Below are 13,868 nucleotides of genomic sequence, written 5' to 3' on the forward strand. Positions count from 1 at the left end.
TTTCTTTTGTTATTTTATCTTTTTTGTAGGTTGATGATCATAAGAAGTCACAAAATCCATTGAAAAAGCAAAAACAGAATGAAAAACAGGAAGAAAAACAGCACACCCTGGAGGAAGAAGCTGCTGGCGTTTAAACGCCAGTAAGCCTAGCAGTTGGGCGTTTAACGCCCAGTCTGGCACCTTTCTGGGCGTTTAACGCCAGAAAAGGGCACCAGACTGGCGTTAAACGCCAGTAAAGGGCAACAACCTGGCGTTAAACGCCAGGAATGGGCACTAGCCCGGCGTTTAACGCCAGAAATGGCTCAAAACGTGATTTTGAGCAACTTTTGGTGCAGGGATGACTTTTCCTTGACACTACAGGATCTGTGGACCCCACAGGACCCTACCATCACTCTCTCTCTTCTTCCCCCATTCACCAATCACCTCAACACCTTTTCCCCAAAAACCCCTCACCTATCAAATCCCATCTTTCTCTTCACCACTCACATCCATCCTTCATAAAACCCCACCAACCTCACCCTTCAAATTCAAACCACTTTCCCTCCCAAACCCACCTCAAATGGCCGAACCTTTTACACCCCTCTCTCCTATAAATACCCTTCTTCAACTCTTCCTTTTCACACAACCTAAACACCCTTTCTTCTCCCTCTTTGGCTGTATACACCACCATCTCCCTCTTCTTCATTTCTTCTTCTTCTACTCTCTTCTTTCTTCTTTTGCTCGAGGACGAGCAAACATTTTAAGTTTGGTGTGGTAAAAGCGTTGCTTTTTCATAACCATTATGGCACCAAAGGCCGGAGAAACCTCTAAAAAGAGGAAAGGGAAAGCAAAAGCTTCCACCTCCGAGTCATGGGAGATGGATAGATTCCTCTCAAAGGTGCATCAAGACCACTTCTATGAAGTTGTGGCCTTGAAGAAGGTGATCCCCGAGGTCCCCTTTTCACTCAAAAAGGGTGAATATCCGGAGATCCGCCATGAGATCCGAAGAAGAGGTTGGGAAGTACTTACCAACCCCATTCAACAAGTCGGAATCTTGATGGTTCAAGAGTTCTATGCCAATGCATGGATCACAAAGAACCATGACCAAAGTGTGAACCCGAATCCAAAGAATTATCTTACTATGGTTCGGGGGAAATACTTGGATTTTAGTCCGGAGAGTGTGAGGGTGGCGTTCAACTTGCCTATGATGCAAGGAGATGAGCATCCTTTCACTAGAAGGGTCAACTTTGATCAAAGGTTGGACCAAGTCCTCACAGTCATATGTGAAGAGGGCGCACAATGGAGGCAAGACTCAAGAGGAAAGCCGGTTCAATTGAGAAGGCATGACCTCAAACCCGTGGCTAGAGGATGGTTAGAGTTCATACAACGCTCAATCATTCCCACTAGCAACCGGTCCGAAGTTACCATAGACCGGGCCATCATGATCCATAGCATCATGATTGGAGAAGAAATAGAAGTTCATGAGGTTATAGCCCAAGAACTCTATAAAGTGGCGGACAAGACCTCCACTTTGGCAAGATTAGCCTTTCCTCACCTCATTTGTCACCTCTGTTATTCAGTTGGAGTTGACATAGAAGGAGATATCCCCATTGATGAGGACAAGCCCATCACCAAGAAAAGGATGGAATACACAAGAGACCCCTCTCATCAAGAAATCCCTGAGATTCCTCAAGGGATGAACTTTCCTCCACAAAACTATTGGGAGCAACTAAACACCTCCCTAGGAGAATTAAGTTCCAACATGGGACAACTAAGGGTGGAGCATCAAGAACACTCCATTCTCCTCCATGAAATTAGAGAAGATCAAAGAATCATGAGGGAGGAGCAACAAAGACAAGGAAGAGACATTGAGGAGCTCAAGCACTCCATAGGACCTTCAAAAGCAAGGAAGAGCCGCCATCACTAAGGTGGACCCATTCCTTGATTTCCTTGTTCTTTATTCCTTTGATTTTCGAATTTTATGCTTTATGTTATCCATGTTTGTGTCTTATGATCATTAGTGTCTTAGTGTCTATGCCTTAAAGTTATGAATGTCCTATGAATCCATCACCTTTCTTGAATAAAAATGTGCTTAATTGAAAAAGGAAGAATTGCATGAATTTTGAATTTTATAATAGTTTAATTATTTGATGTGGTGGCAATATTTTTGTTCTCTGAATGTATGTGTAAACAGTGCATATATATCTTGAATTTGTGGTTCATGAATGTTGGCTCTTGAAAGAATGATGAAAAAGGAGACATGTTACTGAGGATCTGAAAAATCAATAAAAAGATTCTTGAAGCAAGAAAAAGCTATTCAAAAAAAAAAAAAAAAAAAATTCGAAAAAAAAAAGAAAGAAAAGAAAGAAAAGAAAAGAAATAAAGTTGTGATCCAAGGCAAATAAGAGTGTGCTTAAGAACCCTGGACACCTCTAATTGGGGACTTTAGCAAAGCTGAGTCACAATCTGAAAAGGTTTACCCAATTATGTGTCTGTGGCATGTATGTATCCGGTGGTAATACTGGAAGACAGAGTGCTTTGGGCCACAGCCAAGACTCAATAAATAGCTATGTTCAAGAATCATCATACTTTACTAGGAGAATCATTAACACTATCTGGACTCTGAGTTCCTAAAGAAGCCAACCATTCTGAATTTCAAGGGATAGATTGAGATGCCAAAACTGTTCAGAGACAGAAGGTTAAAAGCCCCGCTCATCTAGTTAATACTGATCTTCACAGATGTTTTTGGAATTCATTGCATATTCTCTTCTTTTGATCTTATTTGATTTTCAGTTGCTTGAGGACAAGCAACAATTTAAGTTTGGTGTTGTGATGAGCGGATAATTTGTATACTTTTTGGCATTGTTTTTAGTATGTTTTTGATATCTTTTAGTTAGATTTTAGTACATTTTTATTAGTTTTTATTTAAAATTCACTTTTCTGGACTTTACTATGAGTTTGTGTGTTTTTCTGTGATTTCAGGTATTTTCTGGCTGAAATTGAGGGACCTGAGCAAAAATCTGATTCAGAGACCAAAAAGGACTGCAGATGCTGTTGGATTCTGACCTCCCTGCACTCGAAGTGGATTTTCTGGAGCTACAGAAGCCCAATTGGCGCGCTCTCAACGGCGTTGGAAAGTAGACATCCAGGGCTTTCCAGCAATATATAATAGTCCATACTTTGTCCAAGATTTGATGGCCCAAACCCGCAAAGCAATCCGGCCTCAGGAATTCCAGCGTTAAACGCCGGAACAGGAATAAAAGTTGGAGTTAAACGCCCAAACTGGCATGGGAGCTGGCGTTTAACTCCAGAAAGGTCTCTACACGAATTTCCTTGATTGCTCAGCCCAAGCACACACCAAGTGGGCCCGGAAGTGGATTTTTATGTCATTTACTCATCTATGTACTAGTTTTCTATAAGTAGGACCTTTTACTATTGTATTAAGGAGCTTTTATCGAGACTTGGGTAGCTATCTTTGTTTTATGCTATCTTAGACCTCTGGGAGGCTGGCCATTCGGCCATGCCTAGACCCTGTTCTTATGTATTTTCAACGGTGGAGTTTCTACACACCATAGATTAAGGGTGTGGAGCTCTGCTGTACCTCGAGTATTAATGCAATTACTATTGTTCTTCCATTCAATTCCGCTTATTCTTTTACCAAGATATCACTTGTTCTTCACCTATGAACAAGGTGACTGACAACCATTCTTGTTCTACAAGCATTCGAGGCTTAGTGAATATCTCTTGGATTCTTCGGAGTCTTCGTGGTATAGGCAGGACCTGATGGCAGCATTCAAGAGAATCCGGAAGGTCTAACCTTGTCTGTGGTGTTCTGAGTAGGATTCAATGACTGAATGACTGTGACGTGCTTCAAACCCTGAGGGCGGGGGCGTTAGTGATAACGCAAAAGAATCACTGGATTCTATTCCGCGCCTGATTGAGAACCGACAGATGAATTCCGCTATGCCGTGACAGGACATATGCAATCGCTTTCACTGAGAGGATGGGAGGTAGCTGCTGACAACAGTGAGACCCTACACGAGCTTGCCATGGAAAGGAGTAAGAAGGATTGGATGAAGGCTGTAGGAAAGCAGAGAGACGGAAGGGAAGGCATCTTCATACACTTGTCTGAAGCTCTTACACCAATGATATACATAAGTATCACTATCTTTTATGTTATTTTCGTTCATCATCATCATATACATTTGAGTTTGCCTGACTAAGATTTACAAGATGACCATAGCTTGCTTCAATACTAACAATCTCCGTGGGATCGACCCTTACTCACGTAAGGTTTTATTACTTGGACGACCCAGTGCACTTGCTGGTTAGTTGTGCGAAGTTGTGTAATGCCATGGTATTGAGCCACCAAGTTCTTGGAGCCATTACCGGGGATTATTTGAGTTGTGAAAAAGTATTGTTCACAATTTCGCCCGGCCAGTGGCCTTCTTCTCGGCAGCATCCAGTTTTTCCGAAGATTGAGTCAATTGCTGCCGGAGAGTTTCAACTTCACCTTTTAGTTCATTATTTGCCCTCCCAGCAGATTCCAACCTTCGGCGGAGGGACTCCATCCCGGTTAGCTCAAACTCGGCCTTCCGAGCTATCACGGCACCGCGCAAAAGGGTACGGTACATCCACCTCGCCTGCGCGGCAAGAGAAGACTCCTGGAAATACTCCTCGGTACCAGGGATCAACTGGGAATCTATGAAGTCGCTTGCATTAAAATTCCTCTCCATAACAGTAAGGGCTCCCTCAGGGCTAGACGACGCCGTGGAAGCCTTCTTTCTTTTTCTTGGGTTGGGGACCTCTTCCACCTCAACGTCCGGACCAGGAACAAAACCATCAGTTCCTATCACCTCGTGGACAGGGGAGGCATGGACGGCCTTACCACTCTCGACCGCGGCACCCTGAGACGAGGTACCGATCCCATCGGTTGCGGCTTTCTGCTCGGGAACGTCTTTGTCCTCCGGAGCATCAGGTCCCTCGGGGGCAGGTTGCTCGTCACTCTCCTCATCACCGCCGCCGAGGAAAGTCTGGAACAAATCGGGAAGACCCGTCACGGACGCAGACATATCCACTGCAGGAAAACACGGAAGGTCGGTTAGTCGTCACATAATACCAACAAGAAGGAAAAAGAATAAAGGGTAAAGTAAAAAGCTTCTCACAAATGTAATTACGACCGGAATCCCGATCACCCATGAGGAGATGGGGGTTTACTGGGTTCTTCCCAAAAACTGCGTTTAGCACCTCGGCAATCTGCTGATCTTCTGCCGACATGTTTTTATAAATTACCTTAATAAAACTATTGGCTCCTGCCCCGAAGCTCCAATAAGTCGGGATGAGCCGTACCCCTTCCAGGGACAACCAAAAGGGGTGACGACCTTTGGCCGGACGGACCTTAAAATACTTGTCCTTAAACCCGTGGTAAGAATCTTCGAACAAGCCGAAAATCTTCCGACCCTGAGCAGCCCGGAAGGACATGAACCCTTTCCTATGTTTTTCCTGCTTGGTAGGGTTTGTAAGGGTGAAGAAAAAGAGGAAGACATCTACGGAGACCGGCAGGTCGAGATATTCACAAACCATCTCGAAACAGCGGATCGAAGCCCAACTGTTCGGATGCAACTGCGACGGTGACACAGAAATTCGGTTTAAGAGCGCCATCTGAAAGGCTGAGAACGGAATACGAACTCCGACTTGAGTGAACATGGCCTTGTAGAACCAAATCCAGTCGGCGACCTGGCGGGGTTGGAAGTTGATTTCATACAACCGCTCGTGAGCAGCCGGGACGAAGGCATCATAATTGGCCTCCTCGTCAGTCCCACCACACAAATACCCGGCTTGTCGGAACTCGGTGAGCTCCTCTTCGCTCATTTGGTTGGGTGAATCCCTTACATCTGAGACGACCCAAGCATACTGGTCGTAAGCCGCCGGGTTAACGGATGCTCGGGAGACCGTGCGGGCCATATCTACATGGGGGTACCATCCAGTTAGTCTAAGAGATCGGTTACTCAGGCCGAAAACAAACACCACCCCCCACGACTTCCCGACTAACGACAAAAAAGATTAAAAGACTAAAGGAACGAGAAAAAGCCTACCCTAGAATGGTACTTTCCCCCCTAACACGTCTACTCGCAACTAAGGCTAGGCAGTAACATCAAAAGAACCAAATAACAAGCATGCAGAAGTAATGCATAAAAGGGAGGATGATCAGAAAAAATTACCTGAATTGGTGAGAGGAAGATGGGGTTGAATCTGTTAAAATGCAAGAAACCCGAACGGAGGCACCACAGCAAAGCCTTGTAGCAAGGAGGGAAAAGGGAGAATAGAGGGTGCGGAAAAAGTACATAAAATGAAGAAATACCAAAACCGCTCGTTTAAAAGCTGCCTCCAGAGCGCGAAACGCCTGGGGGCAAAATGGTCTTTTCAAACGGGGTTTTTCACCCCATTATGGGCATTCAATGCCCGGCGCAGGAAACGAGGCGATGAAACGGTTGTTTGAACAACCAAGAGACGCGCCTTGGGGGCACGTCCTCCCCACGAACAGCCGACTAGACGAGATACGAGACGACACGCCATTGGTAGCTCCCACGACCACCATTGGCGCGTGGGGGCACTGTTACGGCCCGGCCCAGAACCAGCTTTGGGCCGACCCGACCCATGTAACACCCGACCCGGGCACGCGCCCTACAACCGACCCGGACACACTTCCTGTACGGACCGCCCACGTGCTGCAGGACAGCGTCCTTGGGAATATGGGCCTGTCACGTAAGGGGCCCACTACTGACATGTATATAAGGGGAAGATTGGCTCTTCCCCCGAGGTACGTCACTTTCTACATCACTCCCCCTGCTTGTACGATTTCTGACTTGAACGTCGGAGTGTCTTTGCAGGTGGCACCCCCCCTCGTCCGTTCACCAACTCAAGTGCTCGCCAGCTCGGCAAACCCTCGATCAGCGCATCCAGGACTAAGACACCCTCATCTATCCACCTTTGCATCTTCTGTCCACCCGACCTGTTCAGAAGCCGACTAACGAACAGCTTTCATTCACATAACAGCTAATAGAAGAATATGCCTTTTATATATCGGTTGAAGAATAGACACTACAAAATTCTTGACATATGTGAAGGTTTTAAATTGGATAATGAGAATTTTTTATTGTCGCAAAACGGATAATAGTAATTTGTGAGCTGCTCTAAGATAAAACGCTGCTAAATCACTATAATTGAAATTGCAACACTTACACATCAAAATGAATTAATAATTTAAATTATTAAGTTATGATCTAAATAATATTTGTCATCATTAATTATGATTAATTTAACTCTAAATTTAACATTTGTATATTAGATCTTAGATTAATTATTGTTTATGCGTTTTTCACACTCTTTAAATAAGTGTATCTGACGATAAATTCTTAGAATTGTGTCGATATACTATATAAAAACTATTCACTTAATTATAAAAAAAAAATTATTGTAGGAAATAATTTTTTCAATAAATAGATCAGAATAAGGAACCATTCATTTATACTATTGTCTTATGTTTTAAACCAAAAGGAAAATGAGACATTTGTAGATATTATTTATATAAAACTTAATTTTAATACAACATCAGTTTAAAAAATTACAATTGCATTATTTATTATAAAAGTACTTCCATGTCGTCATATATTAATGTAAATCGGCAATAAAATAGTAAACAACTTTTTCCTTTTCAAATATCGTGCTTGGAGGGTCCATTTCCTATATATAACTTTAATTGGGAGGCAACCTAACAAACAAGGATCCGTATTGGGAGCATATGTGTCATCGTTATGCATAGTGTATGCAAATAAATTAGTTTGAACTCTCAACTTATTTTCACAGGTTGTCAAGCTTTCTGTAATTATAAATTATAAATTATTGGTGAAATTAAACTTATTTCATTAATAAAGAGATTTGTTATTTTGACAACCCTCTTAACCAAACATCAACTACATACAACATATATAGTTTCTACTACATTAAAAAAAAAAAGACGAAGAAAAATTAACAAAGAGGACAAAAGTTACAAAATATTGAGTGTACTTAGTTGTGTCTTGGAGTTATCATGTTATAAATTAGGTGAAAATTCAGGTACAGCCGACTTCACGTGAAGTTGATAGCTAAGAACCGTTAGATAAAAATTTAGTCAAATCAGTCAAATTATTTAATGGCTCTCGATTATTAACTTCACATGAAGTCGACTGCACCTGAGTTTTCACCTATAAATTATTATCAAAATTATAGTACAAGTTCTTGCAAACAAAAACATAGTATGTATTAACAAAAGTTACAAATTATCATATAGAATTATCTACAACGTATTTTAGACATTACAAATTTATATAAGCTCGTTGGGTTAGGGTAACCAAATAAAACTAAACTGATTTTTTTTTTTTACGAGTTAGCTTTCATTTATTTATTTATTTATTCACCATATCACTTTTTAAGATCCAAGGTCGGATCAAATAATCTTGAACCCCTTATTAGTAGACATGTAAAATTACTTGAAAAAAAAGGACAAGAGACAAAAAGGCAGTTGGGGAAGGACAGGACATAAGGGTAATAATTAATAAGTATGTACCATACCCTTGAGATTTATCATTTTAATTTCTGAATTAAATGAGTTCTTTTTAAGACACTTATTGTTTTTAGTTGGTTGTTAGAAATTTATTTTTTAATATTTTGATTTTTATAAAATTTAAAAAATTTATATTTAGTCTCTGTTATTAATTTATTTTGTTAACTATTTAGGTAGGAGAGTAGATGCTGACATACATGACTAGCTGAAATGTTGATGTAATAAAATATTAACTTGTAACGTGAATACTTAACGAAACAAATTAATGACAAAGATTGCAATAAAATTTTTTAAGTTTTAAAATAAATACCTAAATTCATTCTCAATGAATTTTAAATCAAATATTTTGGTTTCAACAATTTTTTATTATTCAAAAATCCTCCAAATTTATTCTTATCAGACAAATTTGTCATTCTATTGCTTTCAATTAAATTTTTTATTTTTGTCTTTAACAATATGTTTTTAACAAATTTTATTCTAAGATAATTAAAAATTAATACCATTATAGAATAAATTAGTCATTTTTAAAATAACAAAGATACTAATCTATCTTACCAGAGTAAGTTCCAATGATTTTTAGAGAATAAAAAATTATTAGAATATAAAATATCAAATATAAAATGTTTTGAAAATTAATTTAGATGGTTTCTCTAAATTTTATAAAGACCAAAATAAGAAAAAAAAGTTATAAAAACCAAAATTTAAAAAAAGTATAAAATGCAAAATTTTAAAGTTATAAAAAATAAAATTTGATTAACATGTATTTTTTAGATGATATGTTAAAATTATAAATTAAAAAATTATAAAGTTTAAATGTTTAATATATCTATTTTATGTTTATTAAAAAAATGTACTAATAAAATAATAGACATTAACATATGCTCTAATTCATATTAGCTAAATCCAAAATGTTTTATGCGTTTCTTCAAAGCAGAGAAAATAATAAAAGAAAGTAATTAAAATAAGAAATGTTAAAAGTTAAAATTTTTATTAATATTAATCAATACTTAGTTAATATTTTTTATAATAAAAATTTAAAATTTAGAGTTAAAAGTTTAGAATTTAAAATTTAAAGTATATATTAGTTAAGTATCTGTAAAATATATATATATATATATATATATATATATATATATATTTTATAAAAATATTATTTGTATACTAAATTTAGTCATTAATGTATTTGTGTATAAATATATGTATGGTTTAATTTATTTTTAATATGTATTTAATTTTAATATATATTTTATACTAATAACTGATTTTAATAGTTGATTTTAATATATACATAAAATTACTCTATATTTTATTAGTGATGAAGCATTACTCGTTAAAAGTGTGATAAACGTGTGGTGTGTATCCGAATCACGAAGGGGAAAATAAAAATAAACTTTTGTTGACATTTTGGGATGTTCATATGGTAGTTCACACAATTGACATTACCCTACACATCCACCCATATGTCCTTTTCCCTGTTTTTTTTCATCCACAAATATGTTATCTTCTGATCTTTAATATTATACATAACTTTGTTCAATAATTTTAGTTACGTTATAAATATTTTAATGTTATAAAATAACTAAATAAATAAATAAAAAAAAGTAATAAATATAAAATATAATTAGATAACTCTAATAATAATATTTACTATAATTACTATTATAAATGAGATGATTCATATATATATATATATATATATATATATATATATATATATATATAAAATAGTAGCGTATGAAAGAAAGAAAAAGAGAAAAGTTTCGTATATAGATAATAGAGAGAGAAGATTATTATTATTGATGTGTGTTATACTGTGAGGTTCAACCTCTATTTATACATAAAATGAGGCTTTATTTTTCACTATCATTAAATATAATGACATTGAAAACTTAGCATTTCAATATGGAAAAAGATGAGCCACCTATGGTCATCTACATTATTCTTATCGCAACACTCCCTCTTGGATGACCATTTAGGATTATTGCCTCGTTAAAACCTTACTAAAGCAAAACCCAATGGGAAAAAAACCTTAGTGAAGGAAAAAGAGTACAATATCCTTTAGTGATGGGGACTGCCTCATTAAAAACCTTGTCAAAAAAAATCCAATGGGAAAAAATCTGACCAAGGAAAAAAGAGTACAGTCTCTCCCTCTTGCCGACATCAAATCAGTACAGTCTCCCCCTCTTACCGACAACATTTAATGTCTCGAAATCGGCGTATCCCAATCTCATGTACCAATCTTTCAAAGGAGAATTTTAGGAGTGACTTTGTAAATAAATCTGCCATATTATCACTTGAGCGGATCTGTTGGATATCAATTGTTCCTTGATTTTGAAGATCATGAGCGAAGAAGAATTTGGGAGAAATATGCTTTGTTCTATCACCTTTGATGTATCCGCCTTTAAGTTGAGCAATTCATGCTGTATTATCTTCAAACAGGACAGTTGGAGCTATCTTATGATCAATCAATCCACATGATGACATAATATATTGAATCAGGCTCCTCAGCCAAAAACACTCGCGACTAGCTTCATGAATTGCTAGTATTTCAGCATGATTCGAGGAGGTTGCTGCTATTGTCTGATTCGTTGACCTCCATGATATAGTTGTACCACCATATGTGAATAGGTATCCTGTTTGAGATCTCCCTTTATGTGGATCAGACAAATATCCAGCATCTGCATAGCCAACTAATTGTGACTTGGATTCATAGGGATAAAACAATCCCATATCAACCGTTCCATGAAGATATCGAAAGATCTGTTTGATTCCACTCTAATGTTTTCTGGTTGGAGAGGAACTATATCTTGCTAGTAAATTCACCGCGAATGATATGTCAGGTCGCGTATTATTGGCAAGATACATCAGCGCTCCAATGACACTAAGATATAGTACTTCAGGACCAAGGATATCTTCGTTCTCTTCTTTAGGACGGAATTGATCATTTTTCACATCCAAAGATCTTACGATCATAGGGGTACTCAAAGGATGTTACTTATCCATATAAAATCTTTTCAAGATTTTTTCTGTGTATGTTGTTTGATGAATAAAGATTCCTTTTTTGTATGCTCAATTTGCAGGTCGAGACAAAATTTAGTCCTTCCAAGATCTTTCATCTCAAACTCTTCTTTTAGAGTTTTTATAATTATTGGAATCTCTTCAGGAGTCCCAATGATATTTAAATCATCAACGTACACAAAAATTATAATGAATTCAGATGCAGTTTTCTTTATAAAAATACATGGGCAGATATCATCATTCTTAAATCTGTTTTTGGCCAAATACTCAGTTAGACGATTATACCACATTCGTCCATATTACTTTAGACCGTATAAAGATCTTTGCAATTTAACTGAGTATAACCTCTGCGAAAATTCATTAGATGGTTTAGACATCTTTAGTCCTTCAAGGACTTTTATATAGATATCCCGATCTAATGAGCCATATAAATAGACTGTTACCACATCCATTAAATGCATATGCAGTTTATGATATGCAGATAAACTGACCAAATAACGCAATGTTATCACATCCACTATTGGGAAATACGTTTCTTCATAATCTATGTCGGGCCTTTGTGAAAAATCTTGTGCCACAAGTCGGGCTTTATAGCGCACAACTTTATTTTTCTCATTTTGTTTTCTCACAAATACCCATCGGTATCTAACAGGTTTTACATCTTCATGTGTACGGACTACAGGTCCAAAGGCTTCACGTTTTGCAAGTGAGTCTAATTCAGCCTTCATGGCTTCTTTCCATTTTGGCCAATAATTTCTTTGTCGACATTCTTCGACTAATCATGGCTCAAGATCCTTACTTTCATGCATGATATTTAATGCCACATTATATGCAAATATTTCATTGACAATTGTCTTATTTCGGTCCCATTTCTCTCCTGTAAAGACATAATTTATCGAGATATCATTTTTATAATTTTCAGGTACCTGAACGTCTTCTGGCGTTAAAATTATATCAGAATTTTGGACAACTGTAGGTGTCTTTACTATGTCTTTTTCAACAGGAATAATATTTACCTCTTTTCTCTTTCGAGGATTTTTATCTTTGGAACCGACAGGCCTGCCACGCTTCTGGCGTGTATTTGTTTCAGTGGCTATTTGTCCTACTGGGACGTCAATTCGAATTGGGGCATTTTCTGCCCTACCACGCTTCTGGCGTGAATTTGCTTCAGTGGCTACTTGTCCTACTGGGACATTAATTCGAATTGGGACATTTTCTGCTGGTATATAAGATTTGGTTATCCTCTTTGTATCAGAAAATGTATCAGGCAATTCATTTGCTATTCTTTGCAAATGTATAATCTTTTGAACTTCTAGTTCACATTGCCCTGATCGAGGATCTAAATGCATCAACGATGATGCATTTCAATTAAGTTCCTTTTCAGGAAGCTTATTCTCTCCCCCTAATGTTAGAAATTTTGATTCATCAAAATGACAATCCGCAAACCGGGCTTTAAATACATCTCCCGTTTGTATCTCAAGATACCTCACTATAGAGGGAGAATCATATCCAACATATATCCCCAATTTTCTTTGGGGTCCCATTTTGGTGCGATTAGGTGGTGTAATGGGAACATATATCTCACACCCAAATATTATTAAATGGGAGACATTTGGCTGTTGGCCGAAAGCTAATTGTATAGGAGAGAACTGATGGTAACTCGTTGGCTTCAAACGAATAAGTGCTGCGGCATGTAAAATAGCACGCCCCCAAACCGAGGTTGGGAGATTTGTTCTCATAAGTAATGGTCTAGTAATCAATTGAAGGCATTTAATAAATGATTCTGCTAACCCATTTTGTGTGTGAACATAAGCTACTAAATGTTCAACACTTATTCCATTAGCCATACAATAAGCATCAAAAGCTTAGGAAGTAATTTCACCAGCATTATCAAGGCGAATTACTTTGATTGAATTTTCTGGAAATTGTGCTTTTAATCGAATAATTTGAGCCAGTAATCTCGCAAACGCCAGGTTGTGAGAAGACAATAAGCACACATGTGACAATCTCAAAGATGCGTCTATTAGGACCATAAAATATCTGAAAGATCCACATGGTGGATGAATAAGTCCACATATATCACCTTGAATCCTTTCTAGGAATTCAGGGGACTCAAATCCAATCTTTACTGGTGATGGCCTTAAAATTAACTTTCCTTGAGAACATGCAGCACAATAAAATTCACTAGTTTTAAGAATCTTCTGGTTCTTTAATGAATGTCCATGAGAGTTTTCAATAATTCTCCTCATCATGGTTGTTCCCGGATGAC

This window comes from Arachis stenosperma, chromosome 5 (genome assembly GCF_014773155.1).
Source record: "Arachis stenosperma cultivar V10309 chromosome 5, arast.V10309.gnm1.PFL2, whole genome shotgun sequence".
In the NCBI taxonomy this organism is placed as follows: domain Eukaryota; kingdom Viridiplantae; phylum Streptophyta; class Magnoliopsida; order Fabales; family Fabaceae; genus Arachis; species Arachis stenosperma.